The sequence below is a fragment of the Accipiter gentilis genome, chromosome 10 (assembly GCF_929443795.1).
Source record: "Accipiter gentilis chromosome 10, bAccGen1.1, whole genome shotgun sequence".
In the NCBI taxonomy this organism is placed as follows: domain Eukaryota; kingdom Metazoa; phylum Chordata; class Aves; order Accipitriformes; family Accipitridae; genus Astur; species Astur gentilis.
In genome coordinates this window covers 2,293,553-2,311,045 of record NC_064889.1, presented here as the reverse complement: position 1 = coordinate 2,311,045, position 17,493 = coordinate 2,293,553, and the positions used below count along the sequence as shown (strand labels likewise).

The 17,493-nt window shown below is 44.1% G+C and overlaps 1 protein-coding gene across 7 annotated transcripts in view; it reads right to left on the bottom strand.

The window, feature by feature from the left end:
- CSNK1G1 (casein kinase 1 gamma 1) overlaps positions 1-17,493 on the bottom strand; it is a 110,301-nt gene that overhangs the window by 32,503 nt on the left and 60,305 nt on the right. The gene's annotated exons all lie outside the window — the stretch shown is intronic.

The window sequence follows — 17,493 nt, the reverse complement described above, 5'->3', positions numbered from 1 at the left end:
AAGAGCAAAGATTTAAATTTTGACCCGTCACCATGTAAAAATAAGCAATCGTAGTCATTAAGCATATGTGCAAAGCATTTTGCTGTAGTTGCACACAAAACTCTCGACACCCAACTGGTAGGAGCCAGAGCCTACCCTTCCCACCTAACAGCTCAGCAACAGATTTCTCAGCAAGAGTACGCAATATTTATACTCAGCTGACAGTGGCTTTTTGCATGGATTAGCTTTCTGAAAGGCACCACAAGAAAAGGGAAAAACCAGCCTCAGTGCCTGAACACTCACTGAGCTGCACAGCACTCCCTGAATTACCTTTTAGTCAAAAAGAAAAATCAGACCAGCCCATACAGGGAGGAATTCAGTGCAGGGCTAACTGCAAATTTTTCTGATCAGCATCTAGCACAGGCACTTGGCGTCCCGGCATCAGTATCAAGCTGTGTAACACTTTTAAAAAATATATTTCCAGTCTGCATCTCATAAGCAGTTCCAAAACACAATGGAAGGGGTTTTGTTTTGCAATATGGGATTTTGTCCTATGTCAAAACAACATCTTTGCTTGAATACATAAAGATATGACATCCTGCTATTCAGTGTAAAGGCTCAGCAAGGGGAGCACTACTATGTACACAGCCTTTTTTCACAAAGTTGCACAGAGGTCCATAAATTATATAGCATGGGACCTGAAAGCATAGTGATTACAAATTTTACAGCACGTTTTAAGTAAATGCATACACACATCTATATTTACATATGAGATCAATATTAAAAATAGCAAAAAACTTCACTAATTCTCAGACACCAGAATTAAATTGCTTGTGTAACTGCACGGTTTTGTATCTGCTCCGTGGTGTGCTCAGGCAGCCTAGCCCAGCACAGCTTAAGGCAGTAGAACAGGGAAACACTAAGGCTGGAGTGTGTCAGCAACACAATAACTTTATGTCCTACTACAGATTTAGGAAAGCCTCGTTAATCTGCCCAACGGCACTCATCAACTTGCCAACAGTACAATAAATGCGGCGCTGAGATTACTAAAGCTTAAATATTACAGAACTCATGCTCCCATGTATTACTCAAAAAGAACAAAATGCAGCCTGACAAAGATTACCGTAGGATGGTTTTAATCTTGTTAACTCACATGCTTGGGGAATCATATTAGGTATCAGTCATCAGGATGCATTAATGAGATATTACAGAGTATTGCAGGAATTCCCAGTCTAACTGGAGTTTTATGTCCTATGTAAAAGATTTACCTAACCTGGTCTTGGGAGGCTACTGCTCCTAACAGAGTTTCATGTTTTAGGAAGCATTAACAGCAATTAAGTCCTCTAAGAAAACAGGACGGTTTGATGCAGAAGCAATTCAGAAAGCCAAACAATGATGGGATGTGATCCAGGCAGCTCCAAAACATTTTCAAATACCCCCAAATTAACATAAATGATAATTTAATGCCCTCAGCTTAGTGCTGAAGGCCTGAATAATTGCAATAGCTCTTGAAGCAACTCATGGTGAGCCACTGAGTTTTCAGTAAAATCTGATGAGGACTTACCTACATAATTACATCTAATACCAAGATCTTACTTTTTAGAGAGTAATAGAAGAAGAATAAAGAATAATAGTGGAGAATAACAGAATATTCTATAAAAAGTTTAAAACTGAAACCATTATAAATTCAAGATATAAATACAGTGAGTACTTCTACCACAATTTCTACATCAGAATAACAGTCTTGAAAAGTGCAAATCAGAAAGGAAACCACTTGGATTAGGAGTGTGCTAATTAAGGTATACAGGAGAAGAAAATTGCAGAAAGGCTCTTAAGGAAGGCGAAGAATCCTGTTCCCAGAGCAAGGGGAAAGGAGTACACTTACAGCCTTACTTGGTAAAGAAAGAGCATTGCAATTAAAATTAAATTCCTACTGGGCATAAGAACCAGGAAGATAAATTGCAGTAAGACTCAAAAGATGGGGATTTCATGTAGGGAAGGAAGCAACGCAACTATTTAGTGCTCTCTAGGGTCCCAACTCCTTCAGTTAGCTTTACCTACTCAAAGCCTTACAAGCCAAGAGCTTGGAGTACCCTTCTCAGCTTTAAACCTCAGGAAGGCTCTGCTCTTGGTGGGAGCTCCTACAAGGTGAAGCTGTAGCGAAGAACATTAAAAAAAAACATCCTAAGTGCCAGCCTACAGAAGACATTATTAGTTTCAGACATATTTTTAGGGTTCGATTTTTCTCTGAGGGTTTTCAGCAGCAATACTACCAGCTCTGCAGTCAACAACTTACCTACTGGCTTTGCTAGAATAAAAACGCTGTAGTATATATCTCATTTTCAGACCCAGGCTGCATTGCTCAGGTATCCTGGACCCAAAGGGGCGTTGCCTGACAAGCCCTGCAGAGCCTCCCAGCCCAAACCAGGGCTCCTCAGCTCCACACTTGTTACTGAAATGAAGTTACAAGGGACACAGGGTAATGCACCCTCAGCTCAGCTCACTCAAACACAAGTCAACACTTAGCATCTTTTTAGGAAGGAGCAAAGCTCAAAAGAGAAGCTGTAAGCTTGATGTAAATATTAAAGGGTGCCTGTTGCCTGCAGGATCCAAGCAGGCAGATGAGGCTAGATGATTTCAGGGTGGTTCTCTGCAAGCTTGAGATACAGGCATCTCCGGACCCATTCTCCTTATGAACAGTAAAAAGGGGCAGCCTGAGAAAATCTGCATAAAATTTTATTTAATCACAGCCCATCTGCATAATTCATGATGTAGCTTGGCTCTATTTCAGCAACAAGCAACGTGTCCTGGTGCCACAGAGTCCATTGCCATGGTGAACCACAGAACTCCACAAATATCACGAGCAGATCTGTAAATACTTAAGGAGGACGTTGCCAACAAAAGAGATTGATTGAGGAAAAAGTATCTTTTGCCTGGACAGTCGAACTTGAGGTTTTTAATGGCAAGCAATTGTGTCGGCGGAGGACTGAAAAGGTCAAAGCAAGCCACGGTGCTGTGAAGCAGTCTGTCCTAGATGTGCAGTTCTGGATTCAAAGAGTGCAGGATGAAAAGCCACAGGCAGAGCAGAGGTCTCATCTTGAGGATTCAAAGGTACAACTCAACACTTGAAATACAAACCATGATCAGTTTAATGCAATTAATGTACAAAATCACATCTAAACAAGGAATTGCTCTGCGGCATTAAAGAACAGCAACACATCAAGGGAAGAAAATTCAAGCACAACACATTCAGGTTCTCCTTTGGAGAAAAAGCAGCCTGTTACAGTGTAGGCTGCTGCAAGCAGAAATCGTCCAAATTTGCTTAACAGCTTTGGTCTTGCTGCTGAGCGATTTGGCTTGTAAAAGGCCCCATTCCACCCTTGCTCTTGTGGAAAGTTTATCACCCCAATAAACACAGACTGATCACTGCACTGGAATCCACAGGCAAATTCTGCTATTTCAGCAGTGCGATGTCTTGGAAAAAGTTCAAGCTGAGCACAGCGAAAACCTAGCATAGCATTTCAGAGATTAAAGCATCGTGGCTGGAATGAGAGCAAATGCAGACATCAAAGCCGAAAACTCAAGACTTTGCCTCCACCACGCTCCCGAGCAGCCACACAACTCTGGCCTTGGGTTTCCCAAGATGCTAGAACTTTCACTGCTCCTGCGGGCTGCCACCAAAAGGGACCATCCCATTCTCACTCCACCCTCACCTGTCCCACCACCTCCCCGTGCTCATGTGGCTGAGCAGTATGTCGGATCAACCCAAAAAAAAGCTTGGTGTTCACTTGAGCTTGAATGCAAGAACGGGAACAGTAACAAACAGCAGGACCACTGCTCTTCGAGAGATCTGCATTTGAGCTGAATTAACACCAGGGAACTACACCTTTCAGCAAATTTCCATTGCAAGATCAAGCATCCAGGCTGATTCAAGCAGTGCTGTCTTGCTGCCACATGCTTTACAGCATGACTAACGGCCCTAATAACTCATCAGACATCCAGCATACTCCAATAAGCCGTGTTAGTCCAGGCATCAGACATACAAGTCATACAGACAGTCCAAAGCCATTTCCAGGACTGGTTATGAAATGGTGGCTGGCAGAGAGATGCCAATCAAAGGTTATGCCCAAGGGAAATCTGATTTTGCAGCATCTGCCCCACGTGGAAGGCACGGAAAGCGGAAACCATCTGCTGCAGCAGAGAATATGTACTGATGCTCTGTATATGGGCATCATGAGAGGCTATGAATAAATTTCATGCAACAGCGAGCAGCCCACAGTACACCCAAGAAGAGATGAGGTAGCAAGTGCAGGAAGCTACATGTGGCACCTACATCAGTGGAGGCACAAAAGCCAAGTCCCTGTATCTCAAATTGCCAAGACACAACCACAACTTGTGAAAAGTGAACAATACTGGTAGCTTCTGAATCACCAATTATTTTGGCTCCCATGGGGAAATTGGTTTCCACTGCCCTTAGGTGTGGTATGGCCAAATAAAGAGAAGCTGACATCTTCAATTTCAAGAAGAAGAATTACAGAAGAATTTTGTAACCTTTCTTCATGCAGGCTTCAAAGCTGAGCTCTGTTACAGAGGGGAGACACTCTTAAGGAATCTCAAATTAGATACCCAAAGACAGAGGGAGGGGGGAGCAATCCAGTGTCAAACAAATGGCTGATGCTCGATGCAAAAACACACTCTACATGAGCAGCAAGAACTATTCTTCATAGAAATAGATACAGAGGCACGACGACAGCAGCATTAGTGCACAAAAAGTTCTGTGTGATTTTAAAGGAGCACTGATGAATGGGACGTAGATTGTCACAAAATTCTCCTTCAGAGCAGAAAGTTTATTTTTACAAATCACAGAACACAAAATTACATGATAAACAGCATAAATAGCAACTGTGTGAGAGCTGAATATCTATAGCTAAAATTAAACATGTTCCAAACAAATTAAACAAATTGCTTTAGAGTAGTCAACCCATTTAAGCTGATTACACTAATGAGGATCTACCCTTCTCTTAATTTTCAAATCGGAATAAAATCCTGGCTGAAACAGAAGCTTTGCTATCAACACTGATTGGGCCAAGATCTCATCTTTTAACCTCTTAAAACACACCTCACGATAACAGGTTTAAATCTACCTGAGTATGGTGGTTAACAGGTTACATCTATGAGCTGGAATTAAAAAGGCTCATTCTGACCTTCAGGTTTCTGAATAATCTTCAAAAATAGAAAGAGGGGAGAAAAGTTAATATAGGCTTGTTGCTTGGAATAAAGTTATCCTAAAGATCTTTTAAATATTTGATTGCATATATTTCAGAGATGTCTTATTTCAAAGTAGGACTGCAAAAGCTTTTCAGTACAGTCCTTCACCTTCAACCTTAATTGGAGGAGTTTGGGGAAGGACAGAGATTTTGGGTGATGTAGAATATTTTCCCACTGCTGTAAGGAAACACCCAGCAGTTGAGATGCAAAGGAAAATGAGCAGAAAAATGCAATTTCTGACTCTGGCACCAACTCACTTGCAGCTGCATTGCAGGTGGAAAAGAGGTGATGGCACAGGGTCCACCACAATCTTGCCAACCTCTCCAAGATTTACAAACCTTGAACTGGCATCAGATTAGGGCAACAACCTAAAAATAGTAAGCTGATCCAACACACACAAAAAAACCATCAACGTACAGAAGTGGGGTTAGAGCACCGCTGTACCTCAACAGTGACTGCAGTTGGAGGATGGTAGGCAATGCAGCAGCTTCCTGCCCACCGCTCTGATAGAGATCATGGAGATGACCAACCTGCTTGGGAATCATAAGTATTTTCAGTCTGACTTCTGACTGTAAAGCTCCTGAATAATTTCCTCGCTCTCCTGAGCTTTGATACTGTGGTTTTAGAGCCCACAATTTACCTTTAGTTCTCTCTCACTCATCTGAACAGGGTGAAGAGCAACTGGACCTGTCCAGAGCATCTGGCAGCATCTCACTGTCTCCTGCTCGCTTTCCTGCGATGCTGCCAGGGAGGCAGCTGGGTCACCATTGGCTTTGAATCCTCTGGGAGAAGGGACACTCAGCAGAGCATCACTTAGCAAGGACCAGTCCCATCTGCTCCTCTCCCTTGCCCAAAGCCCAGCAAGGAAAGCAGCAGAGAGGGCAGCCACAGTAGCCAGTAGATAAGCCACCTCCTCAAACCTTGACCAGACATTGTGTTGGCTTTCTCTGCTCTCTGCCCCATTTATTCTAGAAATCTCCTCCGTAACTGCTCACCCTATTCCAGATGGTATCTCAGCAGTCCTTTTACAGACTCATTATGAGCTCCTCTTATTCACGCTCCCCCCAAACACCCTCCTGCTCTGTTTGCTCCAACTGCTGCCAGACACTGGGCTCTCCACTGCCAGCTTTTCACAACATCCTTTTTCCTGCTTTGGTTGGGCAATGAATCATCTCCTTTCTAGCAAATGCTAAATGCTCCAGCATCGCTGCCCAGCAGGAGTAGCTGCAGCAGGACTTTCCGCTTAAGCCCGTCAGTGGGTGAGAAGGGTACAGAGCTGCTGCCGAGAGGGAGGAGAGGCAGAGCAAGGTGCTTCTCCTGCCCTTGGGCGTGGAAGAGGCACGGCTCAAACACTCTCTGAATCCACGAAGTACTTGGAAATAAAGCAAGGGAGAACGTCACAAGTTGGATCAATACCTTCTCCCCTGACGACCGCAGAGCACACCAAGCTTTTAATGGGAAGAGATGACACTCGGCCCACAATGGTACAACAACTGTATACAAGCCATGAGTAGACAGAGCCACTCTCATCTCCAATGAGTCTGCAAGTAAAGCATGGCTTGCTTGCAGACTCCAAGACTCCAGCTTCACTCCAGAAAACCAGTATGTTTTCTGCATCTTCTCAGGATATGCAGAATGTATTGAATCCCTGCTGTGTTTTGAGTAGCTTGTTAGTATCTGAATCTACAAAAAAAGGTACAGAAAAAGGAACAGAAGAAAAACAGACTTGGGAAGGACAGAAGGAAGAACATATTTGTTCTTGCTGCTGGTAAAACTCCAAACGATTTGATTTTTACTTCAGTTGCGGAAAAACAATTTTCATGATCATTGTGTTATTAAAACAGGGTGGCATCTCATTTTCCTTGAGTTGTACAAGCTGGTTTCCTGATATCATGGCTTGACTATTAAACAATTCTTCACATACACAAAGAAAGAAGCAGTTTCAGAGAGTATACCAAGAGGACGTTCACATTCGTATTCATAAAAAAAAAAAAAAGATTGGGAGGAGAATCAGCCCTAGCTGGAAAGGCTAAGCTGCAGGAAGACTTTCCAAAATCTGGGAAATTTACCCAGAAACACCCATTCACAGGCAGTTTTTTAGCCGTAGTGAGCAAACTACAGTCAAGTGAAACTGTTTCAATTCTTGACAAAAGAATACAGCACAACACAATAAATTACTTTTTTGGCAAGTTTCAGGAGACTGAATTCACATTTCTAGGGCTCAAGGGATATGACTGCACTCAAATCTCCACATTACCATTGGATTTTATATCAACATACCCTTTGCAACAATCTCGTTCCAGTGATGATAGCAGCTGGGACATAAGAGAAGGATCAAAACAGTATATAATTTTAGAAGGACTATTTTAAACCACCCCCAAAAGTTCTAGCTAAAGTTCTAGCTTAATTATCTACCTTTTCCCACACACCTGCGATACAAGGACAAGGGTGGAGGAAAATATCAAAAGGTTTCATTTCACATAATTATTCCCACTTTGCTTTCTGGGTTTCTTTGTACATTCAGTGGAGCCTGTGTTTTTGCTGAAAGGCGTGAGAAGCTGCAGTGCCGCAGTTTTTTTAACTTCTTGAGGGTTAACTGAGGGGTTACTGAAGGCAATAGGATTTGCCCAAAAAGCTCTCATGTAATTAAAATATAGCCACATCACGAACCAACTCCCCGGGCTGCTTTTCCACCTCCAAGCTTGGCTTCACAGTTTGAAGGTGTATGTTGCTCCGCACATCGTCTCCACGCTGTTCAACCAGCCAGGTGCTATCGGCAGCCTTCGCAGCTGGGTTCATGGCTCCCACATGATGGATATAGCAAGAAAGACGTGACCTCCTGTTCCTGCTACGCTGCAGGTAGCTGCACTCTGCGAGTTTTGCCGGTCAGTGCAAAAGCCAGACCACATCTGTGATGGCCAACTCTGTTCTGCTGGTTAATACCAAAGAGAAATTGTTTCCCCTTCAGTTTTCCTTGGCTGTGCAGTTCTTGCATTGGGTCAGCTCTACCTGCTGAAAAGGAATTAAGCAGCAGGTTTTGGCTGCTTAATTTTAACCAGGTAACAGAGAAGTTGAGATGACTAAGGGTATGCTCTGTGATTGCATTTTTTTTTTCTTTGAGAACAAGTTATGCATGTTAATTACATTACAGGTATAATCTACAGGAAGCTTAAGAAAAATCAACAACAGAACTCGGTTGAAAGAGAGTGCTCAGCAGCACGCAAATTTAACTCCAGAAGCACTGCCAAGGAAGAGGCTACTTCTTGGCAGATGAAAAATGCTAAGAAAGCAGCAATAATAAAAGACTTCTGCTGAGTCGCTCCTCTGCTGTCCAGAGAAACATTTTGATTTGATCACACCAAGTCCCAGGTGGCCTCTGCCCTTCAGCAGCTCATCTTCACTGGAGACTCTTGGCTGGAGGCAGAGCTTTTACCGGCTCCCTACTTCCTCCCCTTCCACACACCAAAAATCTATAGCGCAAGTTAAGTGATACTTTAAGCTTACGGCGTGCCGGCCAGCTGCAAAACAGGGTGAAACTGCCATGATGACAACGCAGAGGGAATATGACAGCTTGAATCACAGCTCAGCTGCGACTTGCATCTCTGCACAGTGACCAAGAGTCGTTCTAGCCAGGACGGCACAGCAGCATAAGGCAAAACTGGCACATACAGGCAGTATTTATCATTGATCCAACAGCATTTGGGTCTTGGATGACAGATCAGATGGGTCCAATTTAGCCGGATAAAGCAGATAACAGTATCAGACACGCGGGCTCTGCTTTGTGTGCTCAGGAGTAAGATGATGCTCGGCCATGCTCAGGCAGCTCAAGCTGGCCAGCTTCTGCACGCCAGACCATGGTGGAACAATCCGGGTGGCTTTTCTTGCAGCGCAACCCTACGTGCTATCCCCCAACTGTCCTGAGACCTGCTTGCAAAGCCGTGGGTGCAGCTCAGCCCCACAACACTCATGCTCGTCCTACTGGGAGGACAGCTTGACAGCAGGAATGCTTTGTGCTGCCATCAAAGCTGCTTTAGCATCAGCGCAGGACCCAAGAGGAGGACTGGTTAAAAAGCAACGAGACGAACATTTGCTCCTGCAACAGCATCAAACTAGTACGTGATGGATGCTGAGAGTCAGACACATGTAAACTCTCCTCAACAAGTCAAGAGATTGGCATTCAGCAGTCCCGTAACTACTGTAGTTTTTGAGGGAAAAAGGGATTTTTCAGATTAGTAGGAAAGCGTACCCCACATAGTCCTTCCAGCCTGATGGAAAACCTCCCAGTCACAGGTTTTTATCACAGGAGAACCTCCTGCAAAACAGAAGTTCAGAGGCGCTAAATAAGATACTACCTCTCCAGATATCATCTCTCTGTTTCACCTTAAGATAGCTGAGTACGAGCAGGTAGGAGCAGAATTTTGAAGGAAAAACTGCCACTTGCAGACAGAAAAATTATTACAAAACTGCAAGTCTCCACCCAGCGTAGAGCTTGCTGAAAAGTTCTTCTGGCATAGCTGGATCCATTACAGGTTCAGGGGCAGAGTCTATGGCTTACCTTTTAAAGATGTGAGGAGGTTTTTGGATAGCAGGCCAGGCACAGCTCAGAAATGCAAACTCCAAACCCATTTAATAGCCAGTCTGGGAGGTGGGCAGCCCTGCATAGTAGAACTTCACTTGCATGAAACCTCCCTGGCACAGCTCAAATGTTTCTCTCTTTAAAGTGAAAAGCACCTTAAAAACCTTCAGCATGTGTAGGATGCTTCTGGTGCTTAGAAAGGACAAACATATGAAAGGGATCCCACTAAATCAGGCACCCACCTTCCCAAAGGGAATCAGCTGTGTTTGAATCAAGGCAGTACTCAACACCTGACACATCAGCCCTCCAGAAAGTGAATTGACTTTTATAGCTCTAGACCTCAATTATATTCTAAGTACAGCATCCTGACAGCTTGAAAAATTTTCATAGAAGGGCTAGGAAAAGAGGACAAGCAGAACAGAAAGGCTAACCAGTTGCTACATAATTATTGTGGCCCTAATTGCCAAACTGGGTTTTCCATTCAATGTAAATATAAATTCCAAGTTTATCTTCAAACATTGAGTATTTTCATCTCCTCACTCAAATGGCTGAGGCGCTCCAAGTCCCAAGCACAACCTGAGCTGCTAACAAGCATGAGATATTTCAGCTCAGGGTTTGCTAGAAAGCAGCAGAAGCAGCACAGAGACCTTCATGATTAAATGGCCCGTCCCTCTCCTCAAGTCCCGCTGGATCCTTACAGCAGTTGGGTCAGCAGCACATCTCACAACCTGCTCTTAGTAGACACTGCTGTCTATCAGAAGAACCCAATGAGGCATCTGGGATGACTCAGATCAGTCCAACTGCTACAGATTTATGACCACCACTGTGGGGCACGTCAGGCTTCAAGGAAAAGTGTCTGCAGAAAAGGCATTTTTCAGCTTCCCAGCATCCTGCTGTTCCCCTTCGCACGTTGCCCAGTGTTGCTGGGTTTTGATTTATGATTACTGCAATGAATACCGGAAGAGCAAGAGATGCATGAGGCCATTTCGAAATATAAAAAGGAAACTGTCCTAATCTCATATTCAACTATTAATGGCCTTGCTTTAAAAGCATCTGATAGCTTCCAATTGACAAAGCCTAAATTTAGCCCAAGGAAGTAAAAAACTTCTGATGTTAAAAGAGATGCTGAAATGTGCACATTCAGGAAGCCCTTCCTAACAAGGGAACTGCCACATTACAAAAACCCAAGTATTTTTAGATAGTAAACTATTATTCTCTAGAGATCAACAGCAAGCCAGCTTTGAAAGCAGGCAAGCTTTAACTGGGCGCATTACAGTAATCCACTACATTTTGTTTTGCAATTCAAAAGCTCTGAAGTCAGAGATCGCTCAAGTTCAAAAGTTCATTGGGCTACCCTGACTTTATAATGAAACTGCTGATCACCATTCTTTAAGGGTGTAGCTAAGTGTGAGGGACCTCCACACATGTTGCACTTTATGTTTAAAAAGGCCATTTTCAGATGAATGAAACCATGTCTCCTTGCTGAGGCATCTCAAACGTATTGCCAATGGCATGCTTCTTTGCAAGATTTGAGAATGAAGGGAGAAGAGTTTTTCCTCACTGTCAGAAAATTAACCCAATAGCTTAAAATGAGTGCTAGGGTCTATCACAGGAATTTGAAGTACGGAAATGATTAAACACGAGATGTGACCCAAAGGTGCAAGTTGCTTTCTGTACAAAGGATGTCAGTTATGTATCATCTTGCACAGATAAGCCACTTACTAAATACTTATAGTAACTGAACACTTACATTCTAAAATATTTCCACATACTTCAAAGAAGGAGGCTGCAGTGCTCATCCAGAGCGTTGGAGTGTGGAAGCTATGAACAAACCTTTCCATGCAATGAAGCAGGACACAAACATACTTCAGGTGATGGCCACGTGTTGCTCCATGCCAGCACAAACCCACTTTGGGGCACGGAGCGGCAATCCCCACCCAGCAGCTCTCTCCTGCCCCACACCAGCTATGCCAGAAGAACTTTTTCACCTTTCTGTGGGGTGATCTGCTGGCTCAGCTCCCGGCCATGGCAGTGTTTCCATCAAGGTGGCAAATACAAGTGGGACTTCTGAATATTAAAGCAACCACAGCAACAGCTAACACGTATGTTCACACTCCTTAATTAAACAGGGGTGTAGACATCTTGCGCTAACCCGCACTTATGTGGCCTTAAGTTACTCCAGCTCCCTTGGGGAAAAGCGTTGCATACAGCGAGTTCCCCGTGAAACAGCTGGTATTGGCAGCGTGCTCCACCACGGTGACTTGTTTACATCCATCTGTATAACAAGTCTTACCGAAATGACCCTTACCTAATTGCTACATGAATGACAGCATTGTGCAACCGGCATGGAAAGAATTTCTTTATAAAGAACACCAGTTCGTACAAAGCGTGCAGTAGGTCATGAGTAAAGCAAGAGCAACACAGAATGAGAAAAACGTGCTCAACGTAGACAATCCCCAAAAGCTAACTTAATACGCAGTATGGAGTAGCAGACAGCTCAGCTACATTGAAAAATAGATATACAAATATTGACTAAACTATGCAAAAGGCTCGGTTATTTATACCACCTTCATTTTCCTTGGTCCTACTTCCTGACAAGTAAACAGACTGCTTCACTCCAGTGAGTTGTGCAACAGAAAGAGGTCCAAAAGTAAACACACAGACTCTATACTTCATTAGAGGTGAACTTGTTTACAGAGCAAGAATTAAAACAAAACCACAGAATCCGTCGATATTCTATATGTAATGACATACCCCTCCCTGATTCAGTATATTCTGCTCGTACACTGTGACTCATCTATTGCGTGGGCTGTGGAGACCAGAGACCTTCTCAGTTTCCTGGGATTCTCCAGCCTATCAGACTCCTCTCATGCTTTCCACCATGACACCGTAGAGGCTCATTACGTTTGACATCCACTTGCCAATGTCACCTACCCATCCCGGGGATGAGCGCTGGCTACACAGCTATTGCATGAAACTCAACGCATGTTGACACTGGACTGCTATGAATCACATGTGCCAACGTGGGATTGCAAAGGAGTGGGGGAAGGTGTGACTCATCTGCCAGCTGATATAAAAATAAACTACTACTGAATCAAAAATGCATGACTTCTTCACACTATGTGCACAGGCAGAAGCTGTCACTATGCGGGAACTCGATCATCAGCTCAGTGCAGCCAAAAGAAACCTGAAAATAAGCAGTACTCCATTTTACCTTCCAAAGGCAAGGCTTACAGGAAAGGCATTACATATGGCGTTAACAACCGCAAGGGAGAGATGCCAGGGATGATTTGAAATGTAGTAACAACAACAAAAATTCATTCCTGTACATCTACTGGTCACTGCTGGAAAGTCAATACTTCCCAGGACCATGGTGAATTATTTATTTGTGTGGAAGCACAACATTAAAGAGCAGTTTCCTGATTGCCTGAAGATGTTTTTCAGCCACGGTTATGTCCCGAGAGAAAGGCAACTGGGCTCAGAGTGGTACAGTAATGGTCATGAAACAGTAGGCTCCCTGTCCTCTAGAAAAGGCTTAGAGTTTGGGGGACAAAAATATTTTGGGGAAAAAAGATCTAGTTAAAGCTTTGCAAGTATACATCAACGCAGCAGACATGTTTCCTCAACTTCTCAGCAAAGCAAGGCTTATAGAAAGAGAAAAGTCTTTTTTTCCCCTCCAACCAGCATAGCTGGAGAGGAAAAAAAAAAAAAGCTTTTGGACAAAGCTCATCTTAAAGTCTCAGCATTTGGCTTCCATTTCTGTTGGGAGGCTCTGCAGGCATGGATACATAAGCTCCATCGGATATGACAGCAGCTGGATGAGAAGAAGCATCAGCTTTCTGGCTGCACAGGCAGGTGCCTGCAGCATCCAGCCATCCTCCTGCAGCACATTAAGTGACACGGAGTGGCTCCGTGGGCTCTGCTGCCACGTCCGGGAGACAGGGCAGGCCAGCACCCCGGTGTGCAGACAGGTTTTGTCATGCTTCTGTTCCCTGGAACACAACAGCTTTCTCGAAGTGTTCATGAACAGCGTCTTCAGCTTCCCTTTGGCTAAGGGATGTTAAACACTTAGCAGACGAGATACGTGCTTACGGCACTGAGTAAGGATACAGAGGTTCCTACAGCAGGAAACATAACAGCGTCTAAAGTTTAAAAGGCTTCACTACTTTAAAACCCATTTAAAGTGTTTTCTATTAGAGCTGATAGGAGTAGGGTCCATGTTTCACACTACAGGCTCAAGCAGCACTGCACACAACCCCCACTGCCAGCCCAGATCCTGACCAGAGCAGTTGGTCAACAGGGGAGGCCAGTACCTATCTCCACATGCAACTCAGACTAGCTGGGTGGAAATACCAGCGTATGCAAAAGGATGTGTAGGAGCTGCAGCAGATTGCAGCCAAAAATCCAAATGACAGGCTGGGCAGAGATAAAAGCATGGCCACGTACTCCTGCGTGTCCACATTACGCACGGGAAAGAGCGGCTCAAGCCAAAGGCTGCTGAAGAGGGAGAAACAGAGGCTAAGGAATACAGGCACTGCTTGCTGATAAAAGATGAGTTTTCAACAAAAACTTTGGAAGAGATGTTTCCCCTGTGAAATCTGTAAGAGAGTTTAACTTGAAGGAAAGGTAAGAATCTGGAATCAGCCTTAAAACAAAAAGACCATTCCTGCTGAAGGTCCTCAAACCGGGTCAATAAGCAAAAAGAGCTCACAAGACAAAGTCAACGCAATCACTAAGGCTTCAGTGTGCCACCAGCAGGACCCAGCTGCTGAAGGTGGCCCAATGGGCCTGGCAGGGCTCCTGCAAGCTGTGTGAACTGCTTTATTCACCCAAACCAAGTAAGAGGGTCCTGGGATGCTGCTGGGCGAGCAGGGGGCAGTTTGAGCAAAGCAAAAGCTTTGCCTTTTGGTACACTGCCCAGGAAATGCAGGAGCTGGGTCTGTTTGACTATGGTCAAAGTAACTCAGTTTTGCTCTGCCAACCCCAGCTTCCCCACCCCAATACTTACGGGGAACCAGACACTCAAACACCAGCCAGCAGTGCGGATGGAGCTCCTCCACTCGTCATCCTGCAAGCTGTAGAGCCTGATTATACAAGATTTTTTATGAATGATAAGAAGCCAAGCCTTTACTCCACAAACTTGAAGTGCAGGAAACAAATGACATGCTCAAGTGACTGACCCAATACTGGAAACATGCTGGAAAATTAAACTGCTTCTGGCAGCCCTAGGAGATGTAAAAGCATCCAGTCACGTCGGACGGGGAGCTCCTCTTGTCCCCGAGGTATGGAAGCAGCAGATTTAAGCAGCTGTACGAAGCCTCAGAGCACGGGGAAGCCCAGCAGCTGAGGAACCAGCCTTGGGGAGCAGGGGAACACCTGGAACAGCCAGTCCTCAAAGAAGGTCATAGAGCAAGAGCCTAGTTTTGGGGAATACCCACTACACTTGAACTTCTTGTGGATAGCTGTGCTACTCATGTTCATACACAGGTAGGTACTATCCAGCAAGAAGAAAATTCAGGACTGACTCTGCCACCACCAGTAAAGCGAGATCCTGGGAATAGCCTGGGCCAGGGTGAATCTTCTGTGTTAGGATGTTTGTGCATGCTCACATGGATTTTACAACAAACAACAACCATGAAACAGTTCAGTATGACACCAGCATCTTACAGGATTGATGACAGATTAACACAACTAGTTTGCACAGAGATTGTTAAAACTACTCCAATTATCTTGGTCAGCAAACGGATCGTATCCCAGACTACCTAAAACCTAAAGGAATTCTCTTCCGTTCCTGAGACACCCTACGGACTGACCATCAGGTCTTTGACACCATGCCTGCGGTTTTCTTTTTTTTGTTTCACTGCTTACATTAAGGTAAAGCAGTCATACACTATTTTAGGTTATTAAATATTTAATTCCACAGTGAGACAGAAGAAACCAGCAGATGGTCACTGTGCAGGCAGGCCCCTGCCTCTTCTTTTGAGGGTAGAAAAGTTCAAGGAAGAATCATGAAAACCCATTTCTATAAGCAAACATCCCTCCATTTAGAGGGGCAAGGTAGGTAATTATAGGGGAGCTATTAGTTTCTCTTACTACAGGGAGGCATTGGAAGATCAGAGATAGCATCAATTACCTGCAGAAGCACATCAGACATGTCTGTTAGTTGATTACTTCTGTGCCAGGACTATCTCTGTTGGCTACTTTTGAATCCATTTGATATATCCACTGGTACCGAGTATTCTGAGAAGCACCAAAAAGAGCTACAATCATACAGTTTAGATCCCTTTATCAAAGTTTTCACTGCTTTTGTATATCTTAATCTAGGGTGAAATATGTCTTAAGATGTACGAGACACAAGAAATCCAGTCTTCTCCTCAGTTAATCCAAGCTGACTAGTGATCTTTATCTGAGTCACATGGCAGACGAAGAAGCTGGTGCTGATGGGAGGTAACAGATGCAACTTTGGTGCCTTGTCAGAAAGTCTTTTAAACATCCATGCTGATGGAGCGTGTGGCACAGGAAGCCACAGAGCAGCTGCAAAAGGAAGAGGCAGCTATCACACAACTGTGCTGCTTCCTCCGTTCACGTGGAAACATCTCACGTGGAAGCTCATCCCAGGAATTAACTTCTGACAGAGCCCTGAATTATTGGGCTGTTTGCTACTCTGTTTAACACCACCAAGGAAAATGCAAAACTGAACTGAACAGCCAAAAAAAAAAAAAAGAGAGACTAATTTCATTAGTGTTTGATGATGGTAACGAGTGAAGCAGGTAACTGTTACCTTCAGGCATTGAACTGTAGAATTGTTCTAAAATTTCGGGGCAAAAGTCCACCAAAAATATTCTTTGCAATGTACTACAGGACCAGACTCCGAAGTCAGCGTTACAGAGCTAGTTGCAAATTTCTCTCCAAAAATAGCACTTGTCCTACCAGTGTGATGGAGCACTTCAGGCCCCCTTAACAACACTGGTTGGGCTTCTGCGGGGGTTTTGATGCACAAAACCTTTAAGCTCCTGAGTTTGGAGGTTGTGCTTCTTGATCCGGTACATTGCAAGCAAGTCCTGACAAAGTTTTCTGCAGTCTTTAGCATCCAAGACCAATCTCTTGGAAGGCCAACTGCCACAAAACACTTTCCTCCAGGCTAGTCTCAACTTCACGTGGACACATCCAGTCACATACCAGAGATAAAAAAATCTTTTTTTGGCACACACAAAGCTATCCTACAAGAAGATTCTTACCTGATCCATAGCCCAGTAGGTTGGTCCCTTCCAACCTAAGTTTTCCTATGATCAGACTAATATACTTTAAAAATGTTTACTCTGAACAGCCAGGAAAAAGGAAATCACCGTTAAAATTCTTCTCATTAGGAAAAAAAAGTTTTTCTCCAAATGCTGCAGGTGATGACAGTTTTGACTTCTCACAGAGACGTTGCTCACTGAGACCATCTGGTTGTACATGCAGTTGAACGCAGCAGTTGCACTAATAAGAGGACCACGTTGCTACTGCGGTGTTATAGCAATGTTTTTACTAGTCTCACTTTTTAGGCTAACGGTGGGAGGTTTGCAGTCAGCCACGTTACTTGGCAAGACTAATTGGCTAACTTATTGAACAGTATGTCACATGCAACACTACTGTTGCTCTCCTCTGAGTCATACACACCATGGGTTTGG